The sequence below is a fragment of the Drosophila innubila genome, chromosome X (genome assembly GCF_004354385.1).
Source record: "Drosophila innubila isolate TH190305 chromosome X, UK_Dinn_1.0, whole genome shotgun sequence".
In the NCBI taxonomy this organism is placed as follows: Eukaryota; Metazoa; Arthropoda; class Insecta; order Diptera; family Drosophilidae; genus Drosophila; species Drosophila innubila.
Genome location: NC_047626.1, coordinates 28,329,229 through 28,348,581, shown reverse-complemented (window position 1 = coordinate 28,348,581; position 19,353 = coordinate 28,329,229). Strand labels below are relative to the sequence as shown.

Below are 19,353 nucleotides of genomic sequence, written 5' to 3'. Positions count from 1 at the left end.
TGTTGTTGTTGTGTATTTTTGGTCAAATTAGCAATTAATCGAAATAAATTAACACATTTAAAGTTCGATCGGCTCAGTTCGAACCGTCAATGGAATGAGGACGGCGTTGATTACCCTCCCCGCTCCCTCACTCTCTGGCAACGGGGGCGAAATGTTAATAATATGCTAATGCCGCCCGCAGCTTCTGATGTATACAAACACCACGGTTTTCAAAAGTATCGCGAAATCATTTCGTCAACGAAAACAGGCTCGAAAACAAAACACAAAACAACAATCATCAAACGATATATGTAAATATAAAAGTTCCGAATTACTTGAACTGAAAAATGAGTCATGTGTCTGATGCTTGGATAGCTGTTAATCTGCTCAGGGAATTACGTATCGTTTTCATCATCATTAATCAGCCATAAGCGCGAGAAACTTATTTGTTCGATATTGATAGGCTGTTTGTTATTTAAATCGATATCAATACGCCATAAATCAAAAGGTATCACAGGATCTGATACAAAGGAAAGCAAAGAAACAATGCTTAAGAGTTCTGATATGATTCAAATTGATGAAAGTTCCAAAGATAAATATGTTTAAAATATTTGTATTAATAATTCACTGTCTAAAAATATTCTTTAATTAAAATAAAAGAAATCTAGCAGAAAACATTTAAAAACACGAATCTTAAATTTTAATCCTGAGTAACGACAATAATAAAAGCATAAATTAAGTGCAGTGTGATAATTATAATGTTGGTCATTATATAGAGAAAACAAATGTAAAGATTAATTATGTTGATACATTTGTTATAATATTATCCCAAATAAGAATCTTTAATCTTAATTGCATACAAGTCTGGAGAGAATATAGGTTTCAAAATCGAAGCTTTAATAAAAGTTTATTATAATCACAGTGCGTTAGCCAAATGAAATTATATTTTTAATAATAATAATAATATCTCGGTTCCGGTTGATAGCAGCATTGGAAGTATTCTGATTGTTTCGCAAAGTTAGTTGTTGCCTTGGTTCTATTTGGCATTTAAGCTGGTTGCATTTGCCGTTCGTTGCATTTGCCGTTTGTTGCATTTGCCGTTATTGGTTGAAGCAGTACAAGATTATTATTATATTGTCTACGTATTGGTGCATTGACCAACTGTACTCTGTTAATCTATGTGAGTAAGTGCTTCGTTGCCCCATTTAAGCATCTGTTTCAACGTCTTCAATCAATTGATTGATTGATTATGAAAGCACTGCACACAAAGCATAATAAATGATGATGAAGACCACGACGAAGGAGAGATGACGACAACGATAATGATCATTATGTTAATTATAATGTCTGATGATGATTATTATGATACTGACTGTTATGACTGTTACCATATTTATTTATTAATATTAAATAGCGGCAACTCTGACGGTCAAGCAAAACGCAAAAAACCCCAACAACAAATTGTTATTAATGTTTGCTTTAGTTTATTTATTTGCTCGATTCGCATGCTACAATATTTCTCTTCCTCTTGCTTTGCATTTGACTTTTTTTTGCATTGCACTCATCGGAAACGGCAATTTGAACTAGTGAATAATTTCAGCAGGTCACTGGGAATGAGAGTGTCTGTCTGTCTGTCTGTCTGTCTGTCTGTCTGTCTGTCTGTCTATCTGTTGGCCAAAACTGAGTTCGATATTGGAATTAAGTATTTAGTAATTAATTGTGCATGATATTCTACGGGATGCACGTGTCTGTTTACATCAAATATAACTATGTACAATGGAACCATAACAATTTCTGCTTGAATATCTGATAAATACGAGACGCCTTAGTTCCATCCCATTCTCAATGTAAACAATTGTATTTTGCACTAAAACTTACATGCGTATTTATTGTTCTATAGAATGTAAAGTATTCGTTCAATATTAGACATTATATCTTAGTATTTCAGTACAATTTTAAATTCTTTTCTATCTTCTATTATAGTCATATCGCGACTATTGGTGTCCCGATAGGCACGATATTAGCTGATCTTTATAAAAACTTAATAAACAATTACAAATTTTGAATTGCAAAGGTGAAACATATATTAGAAATTAATAATTATTTTTTTAATGAAAATACATTTCTGTATATTGCCTTGTGTTTATCTTTATCTTTATATTCTTTTCACGACACGCATTAGCTTCTATTTTATACTTAGATTTAATTTTATTAGATAGATATTCCCTGCTGTTCATTTCTAAATGTTTTTTGATCTAATTGCTTATTCTTAAAATCATTTTTTAGTTTAATTTTAATGTATGTTACTTAGTGTTTTTGCCGGCAGCTTTCAGTCGTGTATTAATAAACAAATAAATAAAATAAATAAATAAATTCAAATTAATTTTGTACTCTCTGTTCGTGTCACGACACGCGCACAGCACTATAATATCCATAAATCCAGTTGAGAGTATATTTGAACTGAATTAACTAAATGCAGTTTCACTAACAAAGTCGCCTTGTTATAGTTTCAATCTACATTTTTATAACGCTACATCAAGAGACCGGATTGAATCGTGCGTCGACGTCAAATATGCGCTGTTGACCGGCGTATCGGCCATGTGCCACTCGCTGGCTAACTCACTGTAAAACCGGCTTGACACGTTGCCAAAGTTGGTTGAGTTTTTTTCTTTCCATCTTTTTGTTTTTTGTTTTTTCAAATGCCAATGGCTGGCGCGTTTCGCAGGCGACTTTTACAGCGCGGCAATTGTTAAACTTGAACTTGCCAGGCGATGCGTAGCCACAGCTTCTGTAAATATATATGTGTGTGTGTGTGTGTGTGTGTGTTTGTGCGTGTGTATCAATTTGTGGTCAGGCCAAACAGTCAACGACAATCAGCTTCGGGGCGTGGACAAAAACCGGGATCATTTTGGTCTGCCCTGACCCATTGGCCAAATCTCTTGTATCTGCATATGTTGTAAGATTTGAGGTGGACAGGAAAATGGAGAGAGAGAGAGAGAGAGAGAGGAGGAGGATGCTGAAGTTGGAGTTGAAGCTGTTCTCAGGTGTCGTTTGCAGTTGCCAGTTTGCTAGTTGCTAGTTGCCAGTTACCAGTTGGTAACTCGTAGTTGGCCGGCTTGTGAAAGTTCAGTTGGAAAACTTTCAAGTGCAGCTGCAAAACTTGACATGCTCTGTGGATTTAAGCCAGGGCAGAAAGAAACTTCAAACAGATTCGTTAGATTTACTTGTCTGGCTTAGGGGTGCCGCCTTCATCTCATCTTTGTGGGAGAACAGGACAGAACAGCACAATTCAAGCAAATACTCGCACTCATACCATAAATGTTGACATTGAAGACATGGCATAGCTTCAAGGATAAGCTGCTCAGAAATTATTTGGTAATAAATGTCATCCACAGCAATTCAATTGACTTCCACGAATGGGAAGCCCTTATAATACTAAATCAAGTAACTTATTCTCAAAGAAAACTCTTTTATAGAACTAGTTAAACACGGCCTTTGACTGACGGTGGAATGAACTCGAACCTCTTTGGCCCCCTTGGAGAGAAGAGCGAAAGTTGATATACTCTTCATGCTTTTGTCAATTTTGTCAAAGCTGTCGCATAAATGTCAACGTTTTAGTGCCACGTAAATTTTTGCCATTTTTGGCATTTGCATGATCTCCACCACAAAATAAAAAAACCCGTTGACTAATAGACAAAAGATGGTTGCGACGTTGATCGATCCGCATGATGATCTTCACTTAGATGGCTAAAAGACTTTCTTCCCAGCAAAGCGTTGAATGACCGTACGATTGATACAATCAAACCGAACCGAACCAAACCAAACTAAATCGTACCAAAAGCTGAGCTCAACTCAGCTCTAAAATCTGAACTCAATTTGACTGACTGTCCAGTGATTAATTGCTTACACGATTTGGCTTGAAATGGAAACTAAACAAAAGACACCAACAATAACAAGTTATTTTGGCATTCCTTAAGAAATATCAATGGATTTTTGAGTTATACGCATGACTTTCATGTCTTTTATACGAAAAAGTATTTTTTTTTTCGCATTATTTCGCATTTTGTCTTATACAATTCAAAAAATACCAACAACAATTTAAGATGCAACCACTGCCAAATTCATCTCCCTATGTGGCATGTGTGGGCGTTTGTCATTGTTGCCACTTCCTCTTTGGCTGCCTCTGCCTCTACCCTTACTACGAGCCTCCCCTGTCAAAGCGAAAGCAGAGCTGAGCTATTAATATTCGTGATGAGCATTTTGCTAAATCTGTGACCGGTTAAGGCTTAAGAGCTTAAGAATTGGACTCTTTTCTATTCAATTGCCAGTTTGGTGTGCTTTCATCAATTAACTAATTGTATCAAAATTACTTTTACCAAATTCAGTAACATAATTACGTTTCAGTATTGAGTTAAACTAAATAAAAAAAAATACTTTCATAATCATCATTAAGGGGTCCATTACAGAATTAGTTTCGGAAAATGTGTAAATATTTACTTAATATAATTTTAAAGTAAGTAAACGGGTATATTGTGTTCGTTGGAATTTATGTAACAGGGAGAAGGAGGCATCTCCGACCCTATAAAGTATATGCTCAGCATCAACAGCTGAGCACCTAAATCTCAGAGACTATAAGAGATAGAGTAACCAAATTCGGCACACAGACTTTTATAGACCCCTTCCACACCCGCAAATCGCGAAAAAGCACCACACCCCCAGTTTTTTAAGATAATGCGCGTTTTATGGCAATTAAAGCTATCTATTACTATTATCTATTATCCCACTGAATCGCATTCTTTAAAGTACTTTTATTTATATTGAAATAAGTAACGGGTATCCTATGGTTGGGGTCTCGACTATAACCTTTCCGACTAGTTTAAACTTATTTTATTTATTATACCTCAAGAGACATTTCATTATCTAAAAATCACTTTAAAGTTTGTTTTGTCTTGCTGCTGCTGCCCGTCCTCTAGATTTCATTATGTTGTGTTTTCTCTGCCAAGTTCATGGCAGACATTAACAACAACTACAACAAAAACATAAACTGAAAAAAAAATATATAAAAAAATAAGGCACTTGGCAGAGGACTTGAAAAGCGAACGCCCTTCAATTTTTGCAACATTCTTTTTCGGATGCATTTGGCTGCACTCTAATTACATTTCAAGTGTGGCCATTGGCCAGACCCCGAGTAAGCAAACTTATCATCATCATTTCCCCCTCATCATCAACAGCAGCAACAGCAACAACATCTCCATCTTTATCATCATCATCATCATCATCATTATCGTCATCTACATGACGATGATTGCTGCATACTTGAGCAATACGAAAAAGGGGGCTAAACTCTTGACCAAAGTCTCTTGCCTGTGCGCTCAAGCATAAGACTATGTTTTCTAATTTGGCTTTAACCTTTGCCAAAGAGCAACTGCCATTATCCATAGGGCGCTTGGTAACCTGAGAGCTGAAAGCAAGCAAGAGAATACAAAAGAGAAAAATAAAAGATTGAAATGTTGATATAGACACGAAAAAAAGCCGAAAAGTTGAGGTAATTGAACCATACTACTTGTATAACCTTGACTTAACCATGGATTTTGAAACTCTGTGACGGTTGGATCGTCGCACTTCCTCTTTGCTCACCTTAATGGCGGGGCAGAGGGCAGCGGGGACAACAAACGACAGTCGTTGTCAGGTAGGCAATGACACGCCCACAATGTCGCAAAGGCAAATGAAAAATTCGCGCATCATTTGTCATGAATTCGATTTAAGTTTGTTCGCAATTGCAATTGCAATTGCACTTCTCATTCTCAGTCGCATTGCCGTTGATCCAACGAGCAACTTTTGCCTTGCCTCTGTGGCATCGATTTGGAGGACTCTCTCCGAGAAGGACAGCCATCAGTTGGCCAAAAGTGTGTATACCCTGAGTCCATTGAAAATGGCCAAAGATGGGTATTGTGGATTTGAGAAATAGAATGTAACAGACGGAAGTAGACCATAAAGTATACTATATATATATATATGTATATATTATGGATTAGTGTCAGAATTCGACTATCTGTAGTTTATAAGAGCTTAGACTTCAAATTTGATGGGTAACTTTCTGTATATGATATGCAGATTCAGATTACTTAAAATGTTTGAATTACAAATGCAATTAAATTTCTACAGTATTAAGTTTTGGTAGGTAAAATATATACTAAACTTCATTACAACAGTGAATATATCGACAGCTTATCAAATTTGGAAGATTTTTGAGAAAGGAAGAAAGAGAGAAATTTGACTACATAATTGTCTTTCTACAACTAAAATGTGTATCTTTTTTGTGTATTTTTGTGTGATAATCAAAAGTTAAGTTTTTCTCCAATACCTTCAACACATTTCGCTTCTACTTGTGTTTCCAGCTGACTTGACAAATATAAATTTACAATGAAAAGTAAAATAATTTAGCGAAACTTTAGCCGCGTGGGAAAAGGCTAAAAATGTGCATTAATAAATGTACATATGTATAAGTGAGTGCAAAAACAAACTAGTCGGAAAGGCTATAGTCGAGTTTCGGACCATAGGACACCCCTTACTTCAATCTATATAAAAGTACTTTAAAGAAAATACTTGTTTTGCTCTGAAAACTTTAATTCGCCATAACTGCCGTTCTACTTGTCCGATCTTAATGCGATGGGATAATAGATAATTCTAATAGACGTGGCTTACATTTGAAACAAACTTGATCTCCGTGGGGTATATAGAAATCTGTGTGTCAAATTTGGTTTCTCTATCTCTTATAGTCTCTGAGATCCCTTTGTTCATACAGACGGACAGACAGACAGACGGACAGACACACATGGCTATATCGACTCGGCTATTGATGCTGATCAAGAATATATATACTTTATAGGGTCAGAGATGCCTCCTTCTGCCTGTTACATACATTCCAACGAACACAATATACCCTTTTTTCCGTATTTAAGCAACTTGAATTATATGTTTATATATATTTGTTTTCAATGCATATTGCAAAGAACTCGGTTACTGAAAAGCTTTCGGCAATTTTAAATTGCCATTGAAATTGAAATCATTAAAATAATATGACTAGACGCCTAGTATCAATTGTTTAATAACAATGTGCAGCTTTAGGTACACTTAATTAAATAGAGTTTAACTTAATATCATCATTGTGAGTTGAATTTAACATAGGGTATGCATACTTGGAAGAGCAGATTTAAGAAGAACAGATTTAAGCTGAAGTTGGATCAACTTTTGGAAATGCTATTCGTCTCTTAAGGCCTATTTAGACTGAAAGCGAATCGAACGGAATGGGAAACTCTGTGTAAAAATACAGCGACATTTTTCTTTACGATTTGTCGTTTTAAATTTGGTTCAAACTTCATGCTACGTTTCGCATCGTAATCAATAACATGGCAATGTTATTGCAACGCTTCGCGCTGACATTTCGGAAATAGGTTTCAATCCCAGTTTCGTTTGTCAATAATGAAAAAAAAGAAGAAGTAAACAAAAATGAGCGCACCAAGAAATTTTGATAATTTTGGAAAAATGAAAAAATGAAAAAGGTGGGGCTAATAAACTAATTAATTAAATAAAGACAATATGCATGCAACTCTATGAAGTTACATACAGAAAAATAACAAGAACTCTTAACTGAACGGCTTCCTTCAATTTATCACAAAAAATCAGTGTTGCCAATTTTTTGAAAGAAAAAAAGCTGTTTTTGACGGGAAACAAGTCGGAAAACACTGAAATTTCAAATGAATAAGCTGAAAAAAAAAGCTGACACAAAAAATCGCGTTTATCATGTCGAGATTCATTGGCTATCTTAGTTTAGTTTCAACAACATTGACCGGGCTAATCTTTGCAGTAACACTGCATTTTCAATAACTGCAGAAAACTCATGTGTTGTCGGTTTCGTCCTTTCGTAGCCAGGCTTAGAATTCTTTGCTGTTTAGCCATACATCCCGGCATTTTTGCTTATACTCATTATAGAATCGTATGCACAAAATTGGCGTTGCAACACTTTGGAAAAACTTACTACTAGAAATGGTAATTTGCAAAACCAATAGAAATGGAAAGTGTCCACAAAAACCGCCAAACATTGCGTACAGCAGTGAAATTTACTTTGAACTGTCCTTTTTCCAGGCCTATAGTAAATTTCATGGGTGTACCTCTTTTGTGTACAGTTTCGTTGCATAATATGAAAACTCTATAGGTTATTTGCTTAGGAATTAGAGTAAGTGCTTATAAAAAATTAAATAAATCATCCATATTACTGGTATTTAATTATGTTAGCCTTGGAAATTTAACATTTTGTTTTTCGTTTTGCAAAAAAAGCGGGAAAAAAACAATATACTAGTGTATTTTAAAAAGCTAGAATTTCCGCAATTTGTTTTTTGAAAAAAGCCAGATTTGACGGGAAAAAGCTGAGTTGGCAACACTGCACAAAATTCAAATATCTGAAGTGTTTTTGCGCGATATTGCATCAATGTAAATTGTTAACAAAAAACACATTTGTTTTAATTGAAACGTTTTTACGTCGCTTGAGCTGCCTTTCAACTTGACATTAATCCGATTTGTCATTGTTGTTTTTGCAGTTGTTGTTGTTGTTGTTGTTGTTGTTGTGTATGCGGCAATAAATGCAAGAGCAAAGTCAATGACACCTTGGGCCATAAAACTTGTCAGTTCCTGTTTGACATTTTGGGCTAATAAAGTTGGTTTCACATAGCGTTCTCCAGCATTCTTCTCCCTCTGCCTCTGCCTCCGCCTGCATCCCCCGCTCCCGCTTCTGCTCCCTTGGGGGCAGCATGCAACGCCCGCTTAACCACTTGAGTGCATTGCACTTGACCGCATCATAAATTTAGCCAGTCATTGCGAGAGGCCGTTGCAGTTTAGTTGCCCCCGTTGCCTTGCCTCTTGCCACATTGCCTCTTGCTGTCAACTTTTAATTTGTTTTAAAAACTTTTTGATTGTTTCGCTGTTGTTGCCGTTGTTGTCGTTGTTGTTGGCATGCAAATGGGGCGCCATGGAGTCTTCTTGGTTCTCATCTTTGGTCTCCAGTCTCCAGTCTCCGGTCTGCGGTCCCTGCTCTGCTCTGCTCTGCTCTGGGCATTCATTTGCAGTTGCTTGATTAAATTGTCTTGGCCTCAGCTCAGTGGGGCTGTATTTAAAGTTTTTAATTTCGTTTTATTGACACTGCCTGGGCAGAAGACTGCCTCTTTGGCTCACTCGGTGACCTCACTCACTGTGGGCTGCCACAGGCTTAAAGCCTTGTCGCTGCCGCAACTTGTCGCCATTATTGTTGCCGTGCTGGCTCTTGGAGCAGCTACTGTTCTTGACAGTTGCCTGACCCACACAAAGCCAAACAATTTCCAGGCCAAGACCCAAGACCAAGACCCAATAGCAGCCAAAGTCAAAGGCATCTCAGCAGCTGCTGTCATTACGATTTGCCCCGCACTCATATCAAACGTAGCCCAAGACAAGAAAGTCCACATCTAAGACAAAGTCGAAGCTGAAACTGAAACTGAAGCTGAAACTGGAGTCGAGCTTCAAGCAAGTCGAAATCGAAAACGTTCCTTGATGCTGACATGAAAGACATTTGGCTTTGTGTTCACTTTTCTGTTCTTGGCACAGCTGTAAGCATATTTAATAGATTTAACCAAACTTGAAGCTTAATTACAATATATTATTATATTCAATAAATTTAACTTTAATTTAAATTTCGATTAGTCTTTTTGTAGTTTACTGCAAATAAATTAGATTGCAATTTATTTGAGTTCTTAGCAACGCAATATAGTTACATGTTAGTTATTAAATATTAAATTTTACACCGTTTTCAGTAGCCAATTAGCCGATCAGTTAAACTAACATAAGCATATAATATTATGAAATTAAATATTTTCAAAGAATTCTATTTTACATTTTATTGATTAATTCAATTGTTACTGAATGTGCAACTTAGCAAAGTCTAGCTTTAGTTAATAATTGGCATTAAAAATAAATGAAACTGCAGAGTCAAAGTTGAATTTGAAAACTTTCAACACGTCCACTAAAGTGGAAGTTAGCGAAGTTCTACTGTAGCTAAACTAGCTTTACATATTAACTTATGAAAATCATTTGATTGCCTTGCCGCACGTGGCAATGTTGCACCGTTATACCGTGGTCATTACAATTCACGGCAACAACAGCATCTGCATCGGCAGCAAGAAACTTGTGTCAGCGTGGCGGCAACAGTATGCGAATGTTGCTGACACAGCAAGTTGCATGTGAATGTTGCATACTCACATGGAGATACACACACACACACACACTTACTTTGACAGCCAACACGCGTCAGCTGACGTTGTTGCTGTTGCTACGTCTGATGTTGCTGCTGCTTCTGCTGTTGCTGTTGCCCCAACTAGTGAGTCAGCAACATGCGCGCGCGTTGGCATTCTAATTTATTTATGTTAATGCAATAAAAACACTCAATTTGCTGCACATTCGAAATGAATTCTTGTTTCTCTCGCTGTTACTGTTGCTGTTGTTGCACTCCGCATATTGGCGACGTTATCGCAACAGCAACAGCAGCAACAGCAGAAGCAACACAATAAAAAAACATAGCTAACCTTGTTATTGTTATTTAATTTCACTTTTTTGTTGGCATTGCTGATACTGGTTGCTGTCGTTGTTGTTGCTGTTACCGTTTTGCGTTGGCGTTTTTCGTGCTGGTTTTTTATTTGTTCTTGTTTTTGGCGTTGTTGTTGCTGCTGTTGCCGTTTTATGCTGGCCGCATGATTTACGGTGTTGGCGGCATTTTTTTTGCTGCTGCTGCTTTGCCTGTTGATGTAGCAGTTGCTGCTGCTGTTGCACCGTGGTTTGGCCAAGTGCTTGCGTCTGTTTGCCGGCTCGACATTTGGAGCAGTGCATTTGAAAGTTGTGGTAGGACAACAATGGGGCAGTGAAGGGTATTGCCAAATAGGTGGCAAGTGGCGACAGGCAGACAAAATAAATGGAAAAGCGAGTACCCAGGAACTGCAGGATAAATAGGACCATTTCAGCGACAACATACCTCGTAGGTAAATAGATACATATAGAGTTATAGCTATTAAAAAAATGTATTTACAGTATAAAATTAAACTAGAAATTTCAATTATAAAATAACAAGTAGAATTAAATTATGTAAATATTCCAATTGCAAAGAGCTACAAGGTTATAAATAAGGTTACAGATAGAAATATAGATATAAATGAGGCGAGAAGAGATCTACGCAAAAAGTCTATGAGAAGAACTTGGATATTTATTTCAATCAGATATGCAGCATTTGAAATTACCATTTGTTAGCTTTTGGTGCCACTGTGCACACCATTTTGCATAGGTCTAGTTAAATATATTTTTTTGTATATATTTTTTCTTTTTCTATATTTTTTTTTATTATTATTATGGCAATGCTGCTGTGGCTGCGCCCACTTTCGAAACCGCCGACGCCAAAAGCAACTCTGTGTGCGTCATTTGCATTTGTCATAGAAAAATGGTCGCCTGGCTCAACGTTGTTTTTCCTGATTGAGGGAGGAGTGAACGGAAGGGTATCTGTGGGTCGTTTGCTGCACTGCCAGCACGATTTACTTACTATTACTGTTCACTCTTCAATTTGAGCTTCAGTTTCAGCTCTTCAGGCTCAGCACCCGACCATAGAACTTGCGAATGTCTTTATTATTTGCACACTGAAAGTTTATAAACACGCCTATCCTTTTTGTGTCCATTTGATGTTGTTGTTGTTGTTGTTGTTGTTGGGGTGCACAGCTTTTTAATAAAGTCATTTTATTTACATTTGTGCTTTTGTCTTGTAATTTATTTACTTTTTTATGCTATTACGTACATTTTGTACGAGTAGCTTGCATATTTGTTTTTGCCGTCTGCTCCTGTTGGTGTTGTTGGTATTGCTATTGTAACTGTTGCTGTTGCTGCTGTTGCCTGTAGCCGAAAACATTTTAAATGCCATTTTAATTATATTTGCTCTTTTGTGCGTTGGCTGGGCGTAAATTCCACTTGGCTTTGGTCGCTCACTGTGCAAGTTTTTCAATTAAAATGAAATAAAGCGACATAAATCAAGTCTCTCTCACACACACACACACACACACACATGTGTACACAAATAGACGTCTGACAGCAGATACAACAACAACGAATATAAAAAAAAAAACTGTTTTTAAACTAACAGCAACCGCAAGTAACTTCATTTGGCTCGAGGCTAACTCTGCGTATGAGCAATGTGTCGAAAACTACAAGTAGAGCCTCCCCCATCCACCACAGTGAATACTCCCATTCTACATTCTGTGTAAAAATCTCAAGTTGACTGACATTTGCATGCAACTTGAACTGAAAAACCAAATGAAAATCGAAATGAAAAATAAAATGGAAATGGCAATGGCTAACATGGTATGTCTAGAAGAATAAAGTGAAGGGTCTGAGGTTGCAGCTGCACTGGCCACACACTCGCACATATGTATGTATACATTAATCAAAAAACCTAAATCATTCAACACAAGCAAAGGCAAGCCACAAGAAAAGGACAAGAGAGACAGATCAGGAGTGTGAAAGATAGAGACAGAGATTGAGAGGGCCTTGTCCAAAAATTCTAATTTATTTCAATTGTCCTATATGGAATATGGCAAAGCGGTAATGCCACAAGAACTGATATTTATATTTATAACAAATAGATCAATAAATAAATGTCAAAGCAAATCAACTCGAAATTAAATGAATAAGAGTTGAAGCGAAAGATGAATGTGAGAGAAGTTCGACTTGCAGTTTGGGTCAAGTAAACTCTTGGCTTACAGCTTCATTTTCTTCTTCAATCTGTCAATGTTGGCATCACCCAATAACCTATATATGTATGTATTTTATATGCTGCAAACGTTAAGGCCAGTTATTAACATTCGACGTTCGGCTCGTGCCATTTCTGATGACAAGCATTTATGTGGGCTTAACTCAAACTCAGGCCGCTCACTTCACGCGAGACAAACGACAACGAAAGCCACTCGAGCGTGGGGTAGGGGAACTGCTCCCCTCCTCTCCGCTTCTCCCCTTGTTGCCACTATCTCACCCTCCAGGTTGAAGCATGCCAGCAGTGCAGCAGTTATCAGCGTCAATTGCAATTGTTTTTAATAATTCACTTTCACTTTTGCGCCCGCAGCGCATGAAACCCCAAACCTACACTTCAAATACTCGCACACACACCCAAAAAACCTTGAACCGCATTTCTGTATTCTCACCTAGCAACCGGCAACTGGCAACTGGCAACAAGCGACAACATCAAAAGTACGAGTCTGTATACATGTAGAGCCCCGTCTGGGCGGATGTTTCCAGTTTAAGCTGTGGGCCTGGGATTTCGATTGGAATTGGGATTCGACTCGAGTCTGTGCCTAAGTCTTGGCCTCAGCCTGTTGCCACTTGACTTTAGTTTTTTTTTTTTGCATACAAACATAGCTAGAGAACAGAGAGTGTATACATAGGTGTGTGTACTGTGAGTCTCCCTTTATTTTTCAATTTTCTGCTTTTATTACTCGCAAGTAGTAGAGTACAAGGGTATATGTGTGTGAACATTTGGATTTCACTTAAAAAGTTTATTTTTTAATATTTGACCGGCAATTTATTAAATTACTGTATCTCAACGATTACCAGAACACAAGAAAATCGGAAAAATTCCACTTTTTTTTTGAGATATTCCAATTAATCTTTTCAATCATTCCATCTTATCAAAAACAGCTAAATTTATCATTAGTAGTGGCTGTTAAGAGTTTGTAATACACTCGAGCGCCTAAAAGTATGCAATAATTATAATTACACTAGAGTTATAAGAATTAAACCATCTTGAATTATTTAATATTAAAATTTAATAACGGGTATCTTATAGTCGGTAACATGGCTTTTGAGATTTTTTTTTTATCTCGTTGAACACTTGAGACAAGGCAAGCAAAGCTTCCCCAGCAGCCACCGCAAAGGGCAAATAAAATTAATGAGCTTAGAGGTAAACCAAAAGCCGAAAGCCGATTTTAGACTACATTTTTTTTTTTCTTTTTGTTTTGTTAAATTGTGCGTCGTTGTCTGGCGACTGCTTAAAGTCCGGAACAAAAGAGATTTTTGACTCTAACCACCTTTTTCCTCTTCTACTCTTTGCAGCAACTACAAGAGCACCAACTACAGCAATAACAATATCAATCTCAACGTGCAACAGCAACTGTCCTTGAGTCAGCAAATTGGCAACTCTGAGCGCAATTGTCTAGGTAAGTTAGGAGTATCAACTGCAACTAGAAGAAGAAACAAAATTTATCCAAGCAAGTTCCAACTTTATTAACTTTTTTAAATGTATAATAATTCTCTGGAATAATTATTAATAAGGTCAAATCAAAAAAGAATTCAAGCTAAGCGCATGTAAGAGCCGAAGATGTGCTAATAAACATGTTCTATAGTATAGCATATTTTTTTTATTCAATTAGCTCGACAAAATTCATAAAATAGTTATGAGATTAGTTGATCTTCTTTTTGAACATCGGAGGTTAATAGCTTAAAATGCAGTCTATTTTTATTTATTCCAGATTTGGGTGAAAATTCTATGTACATCTATTTTTTTCTTCAACATGATTTCCGTACTTTTACGTAACTTCAACAAAATATATGCAGATTAAAGTTAAAGGTTTTTTTTTTTTTTAATTTGATAAGCTGCTATCGAAGTCTTGATAATAACTTAAAGGCGTAAGTACGCTTTCCTTACTTTTGTCAAGTTTGTTAATGTATTTACTGTTTCTGTATTTAATTTGAAATCAAGGAATTTGGCTATTTTTCAAATATTCCCAATCCATTTTTATTTAATTTGCTTAGCTCTTTTTCACGTTGCGCCATTTTCAGATATTTTTTTCTTTATTGAAAATAAATTGTTGTTCTCTTTTTTCCCCCCGTTGTTGTTGCTGACCTCTTTGTTGTTGATGTTGTTGCTTGCCAGTTGTTGTTCAATAGACGTACACACACACACACTCGTATACATGTTAACTGCAGCCTATGTACTTATTATATTTTAACTTGTTCAATGTGCCGTGCCAATTGTTGTTGTTGGTTTTCTCTTATTTTTTGCCTTTGGTCATTTTTTTATTTTACTTGTAAAGTCAATGTTAAACGTGGCTCTATACCCGCTTTCCACTTCCCGCCCCGTCCACAATCCATTCTCCTTCGGGCCCAACGTAATTCTTGCTTATTTTGTTGTATTTTTGTATCAAGTGGCAGGCTCTGGAATGGCCAAAGGGCACAACAAACCACACGAATTCTCCCCCACAACCAACCATACGAACAACTACAAGAAGAACAAAAAGAAGAACAACATTAAGCGACTCGTTTTATCCTGCTGACTGAGCTTTAAGTTGAGATCCAGACCCTGGAGCAGGCTCTCTCCGGACTGCATTCCTCGCATGGAAACTGGCAACGGTGTCTGCCTGGCTTTGATTTTGATTTTGATTTCGTTGGCAAAGTTTAACCGGCCAAGAGATTTCTCTGGTCTGCTCGGCACGCTTTCGCATAATCGGGCGTATTATCTCTGGGCCTCACCTACCTCAGTTCATGCATCTAATTTATGTCCCAACCCACAATACATATCAAACCTGAAGCAGAAACAGAACCATAGCAAGTCCAGTGCCAGAAACCAAGGTAAAGATGGGAAAAAACACATACAGAAGAGAAATAGGAGCTGAAACTGAAAATGGAGCAGAAGCGCCGCCAAATGCTTTCATTTCATTAATTATGCAGCAAAAATCAACAAGAATTGGTATAGAAACCTCCAACAGAAAACTCCTTTCAATTCTCCACATAAACGAGAGATTGTGTATGCATGTGTGTGTGTGTGTGTGTACTTCCGTGCCCTGTAAACGGAAAGACACTTAAAGTGGGTATGCTAACAACTGATTATATTTTAGATTAATAAAGGGATTGCTAATAAATACAAATTAAGAATAATTCGTTTATATTCTTAAAAGGTGTTTTCAACTAAATTATTGTCTAGATGTTTCTTATATATGTACTTAATTATTATTTAATATAAAAGTAAAGCCAATAAGTCGAATTTTTTTTTTTGCAAAATTTACGGAAAGTGCTTGGTATTTAAGTATATTAAAATATAATGAACAATTTCTTGATTTTTTTTGTAATTAAGATTTACAATAGATTTAGATACTTCAAACAAATTTAAAACTGAGTACGTAGTATCTGCTAGTCAAGCCGTTTCGTTCAACTGCATTTTGGTCTGTTATGTTTGGTTTACAAATTTTATTTTTGGCTTGTTTTGTGTGTTGCGGCCACAAATCTGTTTATGTGCTACAGCAGCGCCCCTCGCTTGGATTAACCCTTCAGCTAGCCTCCTTCTTTAAGCTCCCCTCGTAGCCGTGCACCTAACCAACCCTCTTTCCATCTACTATAACCAGTAGAAGGCTGCCAGTTGCCACAGCGTACGTTTTGTGCATTTGACTTTTATATGAACTAATTCATGAAAAATGCATGCTGCTTGTCCCCCTCCCCAACCCCTTCGCATTCCCCATTCTCACCCCTCCCGTTGCACCCTAAGCTTGTCGCCTGCCAGTTGCCTGTTCCGCGTGCCCAACAAATGAAGAAAAACCGGCCACCATAAATCGTCGACGTCGACGTTGTCGTTGTCGTTGTCGTCTCCGAGTCCGAGTTCGAGTTGTCGACGACGCGACGTTGCTGCACTGCATCAAATATACGAATGTGACTGCCAATGTGAATGTGAATGTGAATGGCAAATGTTGTATGTTGTATGTTGAATGTTGTATGCGGAATGTGTGTATGTTGAATGTGGGTTCTGGCGCTTTACTCTGTGCATTTGGCTTTGTTCGTGTGGCAAATAATTAAATTAAGATTTTTATAGCTTAATTGGATGACTGTCGGGCGCCGAGCGTAGTAACCTGATGAATGACTGCTTGCCTTCCAGCCTGACTGGCGAACTGACAAACTGACAAACTGGCAAGCTGGCAACATGGCCAGTTACATTTGCAAACTTGCAACAGCAAGTGAAAGGCAACAAGTCTTGTCTAGCATTGGGGGAGGCAAATCAAATGGTCGTGGGGTTGGCCAGGTCTTGGCCTGAACTGGTCACTGGATAAACATTGTTGTTAGATGTGAGCATGAGGCACAAGACAAGCTTAAAGACCATAGGACTTCAAATTGAGACAAGCAACTACAAATTATTTCTATACATTTTATAGATGCATTGGTTTTATTCTGTTGCTAAATTAAATTAATTAAAAATAATTTAATAAATAAATTGATTTATAACTTAAAAAAAATCGAACATAAGATGTTGATGAATAGAATCATAGAATTAGTAGTTGCTACAACTTTATGTAGATAGTGTGAGCCTACAGTATTGATGTCAAACATTGGAAACTCCTTTAGATTTTTAATTGCGCAGTAAAACTTTACACAGCTTGTTGTCATTTTAGGCATAGATGCTTATCCTTTTTTTGGCATTTCCATTTGATGTGTAGCTCATTTCTTTATATTACTATTTTTAAAATTCAGCTTTTACATTCTGGCAACAGTGATTCGAACGACTTTTACAGTGTAGCAGACTGTCAAAAATTAGAAGTTTTTATAAGTTAAACGATGCTTGAATACTGGACAATTATATTCTTGTCTTTAAAAACTATTTGATCTATTTTGCAATCTTAAACTAAAATGCATGCTCGTTTTTCCTTCTGTCTCTTTATTGTCTCTGCTCTCTCTCTCTCGTGAGCTATTTCATGTGTTTTTTTATGCGCTTCTCATAGCAATTGCTCTTTCAGCTTTAATGTCAGCGGCTTGTGGCAAGTTGCAGTTGCTCTCTCTCAGTTGTTGTGCCTCTGGCCTCTCATGCGCTCTTACAGACTATGCATGCACTCAGCTAAGTAGTGCACATTGCTCGCTCATGTGCCACATTGCATTTGTTGCCCCAGGCCGTGGCATTTGTTGCTGCCGCTGCTGCTGTGGCGAATATTGTTGGTTTATTTATATTTTTTTCTTTTTTTGGGTTACCTGGCCAACAGCGACAACTGGCAACCATCAAATGACTGCGCTGCGCTGCAGCGCAATCTGCACAGAATCTAAGCTCACGACAACGACGAGCAACAATCCTTGAACTTTTCGCATTTCCAATATGCATACAGGCATGAAAATCCGTTAGGTCTGTGTTGTGAGACCCTGTACTTAAAAAAGTACTATGAGTCTATTAAGTTTAGAAGGAGGCGTGCAGGCAATAAAGTAAAGTTAGTAGAATAGATATATATTCTTGATCAGCTAGTCATCTAAACTAGATTTTATGGTATGTAGGTTACATTATACCTTAATCGAATCATGTTATACTTCGACTATTTCTTAAACTTTTGCCTCAATTGCTATATACTTTTGTCCGGATCTATTCTAGAAATTTTCTCACGATAGGATTATAAACTCGGAAGTTATTCGAGAAACCGAAACCCAAAATAAAATGACACAACCGACAGACTGCGTCAATTCACAAATATTTTTACCATAGTTTGTTCTCTTACACAATGAGTACAGGGTCTGGCACAGTCGAACTCGCTCAACAGTTGATTTTACTACTAGTTGTTGTTAGTGTTGTTGTAGTTTGCTGCCTTAGCGGCTTAGGACAGCTGTTTGTTGAGGGCCCAGGGTTGCATCTGCAGTTACCTTTCATTAACATGCACTGCGATGACGATGAGCACGTACTATAGACGAGGAGGGAGACGAGGACGAAGGTTTGTGACGGCCATCAAAAGCATAAATTCCACATGCAAATCGCTGAGCACAATGTGGGTGGGTTTGGGTGGTGTTGCCGGTGTTGCTGTGCTGTTTTGTGTCCAGTTGCCTTTTTTTTTTTGCTTTGCCTACATTTGGTTTTCTTTTCAGACCCTGTACTCATTTCCTTCTTTCTTTTTCAAAGTAAAAATTCTTACAAAGCAACAGCAGAGAAAGAAAAACCGCCGATGTCAAATAGCCAACTGTGCCGAAAGGCAAAAGCAACAGCAACAACAACAACAACAACAACAACAAAAACTAACAACCGACAACAACAACAACTAACGACGACTGCAGGCAAACAAAATGGCCACCCATGGTTTCGGACTATAAAATGTGCGTAGTTTATTATGCCCTGATGTTTAGTTGGTATACTCTGCAGTTTAAATATACAAGCTATAACTCAAGAGAATTGTTATAAACCTGTATCCCGCAAACTGAAAACATCAACAGCAACAAAGGTATTTATTCCTTGACTCTAAGTCAACTCACTTGCAAAAACCTTGCAGGAAAAAAACTACATTGAGTAGTTTCTTTTAAATACGTTATTTTTTATATTAG

General features: G+C 37.2%; 1 protein-coding gene across 1 annotated transcript in view; it reads left to right on the top strand.

The window, feature by feature from the left end:
- LOC117780395 overlaps positions 1-19,353 on the top strand; it is a 112,127-nt gene that overhangs the window by 77,206 nt on the left and 15,568 nt on the right. Inside the window, exon 5 of the mRNA XM_034616910.1 lies at positions 14,140-14,243. The gene's annotated coding sequence lies outside the window, so the exon portion shown is untranslated. The remainder of the gene's footprint in view (positions 1-14,139; positions 14,244-19,353) is intronic.